Source organism: Arachis hypogaea, chromosome 15, assembly GCF_003086295.3.
Source record: "Arachis hypogaea cultivar Tifrunner chromosome 15, arahy.Tifrunner.gnm2.J5K5, whole genome shotgun sequence".
NCBI lineage: Eukaryota > Viridiplantae > Streptophyta > Magnoliopsida > Fabales > Fabaceae > Arachis > Arachis hypogaea.
The window spans coordinates 82,279,658-82,284,451 of record NC_092050.1 but is presented as its reverse complement, the minus strand read 5'-3'; the positions used below and the strand labels follow the sequence as shown (position 1 = coordinate 82,284,451).

The following is a 4,794-nucleotide window of genomic DNA, read 5'->3' as shown; positions in this document are numbered from 1 at the left end:
CTTTTTGCAGTTCCTTGGCTTGCTCAGTTCCACCTTCCTGCTTAACTTCTTCCACACCTTCTTTCAAGATTTCCGGTTCATGCTCTGAGGGCCTGATTCCTTCTTCTTCTGAGACTTCCTTCAATAAGGTGATGGCCTTGCATTCTTCCCATCTTACTCTCTTTTGTTCCCTTTTAGGATTCTTTTCTGTGTCACTAGGGAACACTGCAGTTGATTTTGGGGCCTGTCGAGATAGCTCTCCTACCAGAGATTCCATCCATTTGAGTTTTTCACCATGGTTTCTTAAGGTAGTCCTCACATCATCCCTGAAGCTTTTCAATTCAATTATGTCTTGACTCATGGTTGCCATCATTCCTTCAATCCGGTTTAATTGATCTTGAAATTGTTGGTTCGGATTGGGTTGGGTAGGTTGATTACTTTGGTCATGGTATGATGATTGGGGGTAAGTGTTTTGTGTGGCTTGGTATGATCTTTGGTTGGAGTTTTGGTATGTGGAATTGTTATGTTGGTTGTGGTTGTAAGGTTTGTGGTTTTGTGGTTGGGTTTGTTGGTTTCCCCACCCAAAGTTTGGGTGGTTTCTCCAGCCTGGGTTGTAAGTATTGGAATGTGGATCATATGATTGCCTTTGTTGGTTTCCCACATAATTGGCCTCTTCCCAATCACTTCCTTCAATGCCTACTTCCTCTTGATCTTGTGTGTGGATTGCAGCCACTTGCTTTGTTTCTAATTGCCTGGTAAGTTCTGCTAGTTGCTTGGCAAACACCTTGTTTTGGGCTAGAATTGTATCAACCTGGTTCAGTTCCATGACTCCCTTAGTGTTGTGCCTTTCTGATGCATAGTAGTACTCATTCTCAGCCACTGTCTCAATCACTTCAATGGCTTCTTCCACAGTCTTTTTCCTGTTCAATGAACCTCCTGATGAATGGTCTACAGCCTTCCTTGATTCATAAGAGAGCCCATCATAGAAGATGTGCAGTTGCACCCAATCATGGAACATGTTTGGTGGGCATTTCCTTGTCAAGTCCTTGAATCTCTCCCATGCCTCGTAGAGAGTTTCACCATCTTGTTGTCTAAAAGTCTGGACCTCAGATCGAAGCCTATTGACCTTTTGTGGAGGGTAGAAACGTGCCAGAAACTTGCTTTCCACCTCATCCCATGTTGTTAGACTCCCCCTTGGGAATGATTCCAGCCACTTAGCTGCTTTGTCCCTAAGTGAAAATGGGAACAAGAGCAGTTTATAGGCATCTTCCTGGACTCCATTGGACTTCACAGTGTCACAAATTCTCAAGAATTTTGTGAGATGTTGGTTTGGGTCTTCATTAGCACTTCCTCCAAAGGAACAATGATTTTCCACCAATGATATTAGCTGTGGCTTGAGCTCAAAATTGTTGGCCTGAATGGGTGGTTTCTGGATGCTACTACCACAATTCCCTGAGGTTGGGTTTATGTATGAACTCAAAACCCTCCTCTCAGGGATGGCATTGTTTCCATCAGCTCTCTCATGGTTGTGAACTTCTCTATCCATGTTGAGATCTAAAGCTTCCTCAAAATTGTCCTCAGATTCTCCTTCAGATTCCTCTTCTCCCACTACTCTCTTCCCTCTTGCTTCCCTTCTAAGTCTATGAAGGGTCCTCTCTGGTTCGGTATACGGAGGAGTTGATGTCTCTCCTCTCCTACCTGTCATACAAGAACACAGCTCAAACACAAACAAGTGAAATACTCTTGGTTAATGAAAGAGTATGGTTAGATCAATTGAGGAATTAAATCAAACAGTTAGTGAGTCAGTGAGTTAGTTGCATGAATCTAAAGGCGTAAAGAAAGAAAGCATGTAACCAAGTGCAGAAATTAAAATTCAACAAGTATCTAGAACAGAATTAACAAAGCAAGAGAAAATTGCTCAATCTAGTTAGCTTCCAATTTGAGAATTGTCAATCGAAAACCAATCCCCGGCAACGGCGCCATAAACTTGATGCGCATAAACGTGTTATGCTACGATTTAGGAAATTGCACGATCGGCAAAATTCCTTCCGGCAAGTGCACCGGTTATCATCGTCAAGTAAAAACTCACAATAGAGTGAGGTCGAATCCCACAAGGATTGGTTGAGTGAGCAATTCGGATTAGAAGTGTGTTCTAGTTGAGCGGAATCAATATTTGAGATGAGAATTGCGGAATGTAAAATTGGCGGGAAAAGTAAATGACAAGAAAATTAAATGGCTGAATCTTAAATTTGCATGAATTCAAGAGCAGAATGTAAATTGCTGAAATTAAAAGGGAATGGGGATGATTGCAAGAATTGAATTGCAGAATGTAAAGAGAAAGTGGAAATCAGAAATGGGGAATTCATTGGGTTTAGGAGATATTGAAATCTCCGAATCAAAACATGTAAATCTCTTCCTCAACCAATGCATTCATTGAATTTTGCTTGGCAATCTTATATGATTGGATCCCAATTCCTTGGCTCACCAATGCTCTCTAAAAACAAACAAATTCCCAATCCCTTGGTTTAAATGTTCATAAGAAGAGATGATGCTTGGTCACTGATTATACCACACAATTTCATGAACCACAATTTGGTAGGATTACATGTCACAATATCCATCCAAACCCCAATCCAATCCACTGTGAGAAAGCTTCTCTAGCATGAATCCTCCATTCCTTTCCCAAGGCTCCGAAGGATTCCAAGTATGAGTAGCTTCTTTCCCAAGACAACTACTCAATGGAATTAGATCGAGAAGCTTTCTAACAAAATTCAAGAGAAAAGATTGAAGAAGAAGATAAACTATTATTGATTCATTGAATTACAATAGAGCTCCCTAACCCAATGAAAGGGGGTTTAGTGAATCATAGCTCTGAATTCAATTACAAAGAAAAGGAAAACTGGCTAAAAGTGAAAGTCCCCATCCCTTTCTAACTTCAATTCTATCCTATTTATACACTTTCTATATTGAGCTTCAGTTGTGCTTCTTGGGCTTTGAGGCCTCTCCTTGCTTTCCTTTTGCCTTGGGTTTATGATCCATAATGTTGATGAGGTTGTTGATCCAAATTCTGTACATTTCATTGAGCCAATTTAGTGATAATCAAATAATGACACATGACTCAATAAATTGAGATTTCAAACTCATCAATCCTTCAGGCCCAATCCCATAAACCATGATATTCAATTGGGTTTCATACCAAAGTGAGTTTAAGTTAATATTTGTGCTCAAAGACTAACTTAAACCACAATATTTTTGGCCCAGAAACCTTTTCCAAGAGTGGCGTTTAAGTTGCAGTTTAAGCTTAAACTGCAGCTTAAACGCCAGACACTTCCAGTGAGGCCTTTTGTAGAAGCACGTTTAAGCTTCAGTTTAAGGTTAAACTGAAGCTTAAACGTGGAAATGGAAGAATGGTAGCCCTGGAGAGTAATGTAGTCGAACACGTTTAACCTCCAGTTTAAGGTTAAACTGGAGGTTAAACGTGGAAAAGGAATGAGGCATCCTGGAGGTCGAACACGTTTAACCTCCAGTTTGAGGTCAAACTGGAGGTTAAACGTGGAAAAGGGTGGAAGCTTACTGGAGGTCGAACACGTTTAACCTCCAGTTTGAGGTCAAACTGGAGGTTAAACGTGGAAGCTTGGAATGGTGGCCCTGGAGGTGTCGAACACGTTTAACCTCCAGTTTGGGGTCAAACTGGAGGTTAAACGTGGAGGTGGAGAGAGCAACCCTGGAGTGAAAGAAAACGTCGAACACGTTTAAGCTCCAGTTTGAGTCAAACTGGAGCTTAAAGGTGGAATGGCCCCTGGTACTCTTCCTGGTTCTGGCGTTTAACCTCCAGTTTGAGGTCAAACTGGAGGTTAAACGTGGAACTCCTCCCTGGTGTCATACTCATTCTGGCGTTTAACCTCCAGTTTGACTCAAACTGGAGGTTAAACGTGGAATGCTCCTTAAGTGAGGCCTATCATTCTGGCGTTTAACCTCCAGTTTGAGGTCAAACTGGAGGTTAAACTTCAATCCCAGCATTTCTTATTCTTCATGATTTTGGCGTTTAAGCTCCAGTTTAAGCTTAAACTGGAACTTAAACTCCACATGTGATATTCAAGCTTCCTTTATTGATTTTCTTGCTTCCTTGCTTAGCCTCTTCTTCCCTGAAATCATCCAAACAATTGCATCAAAGTCTTGCAAAGTTTCATGAGAAATCTTCCATTCATAGCATTCAAATAATATAACTAAAAACTCATGGAATTTGCATAAAAATCTACATGTTGAATGATTTATTGCTTTGTTCTTCATTTAACCATTTTTGGTTACTTTAAGCTCAAGAAAATGCATAAAACAACTAAAACTAACAGAAAATTGCTAGTGAAACTAGTCCATGATGCCTTGGCATCAATATTTCATTCTCCAGATTAATTGATTTGATCTCATCTTCAATCATGCAACTCATTGACCTCTTGGCAATCATGGTTGATTGAGCCCCAATCCCTTGGTAACTCAATCTCTCAAATGTTGATCAATAGCCAATTCCTTGGTCTAATTGCTCATGAGAATAGATGAAGCTTGTTCCCTAATTATACCACACACTTTCCTAGGTTAAAGTAGAGGGAGGATTATATGTCACCATATCCAAACACCAAAACCTAAATCCTATTCAAGTGTGAGAAAGAATCTCAAGCATGGTTGTATGTTTCCTCTTCCAAGGATCCCATAAAACCCAATTACATTCAATCTCTTTTCCAAGATAATTGAATGCTATCATGAAGAACGAAATTCTTTCTAGTAAATCAAAGAGAGATGAAGAGAAGAAGAAGAATAAAA

General features: G+C 40.2%; 1 non-coding gene across 1 annotated transcript; it reads left to right on the top strand.

Annotated features, from left to right (window-relative positions):
- The first annotated feature begins 995 nt into the window (after positions 1–995).
- Positions 996–1,099, top strand: LOC112753653 (small nucleolar RNA R71). The gene has a single exon (XR_003178028.1). It is a non-coding gene; the product is annotated as a small nucleolar RNA R71 (small nucleolar RNA).
- Positions 1,100–4,794: the final 3,695 nt, after the last annotated feature.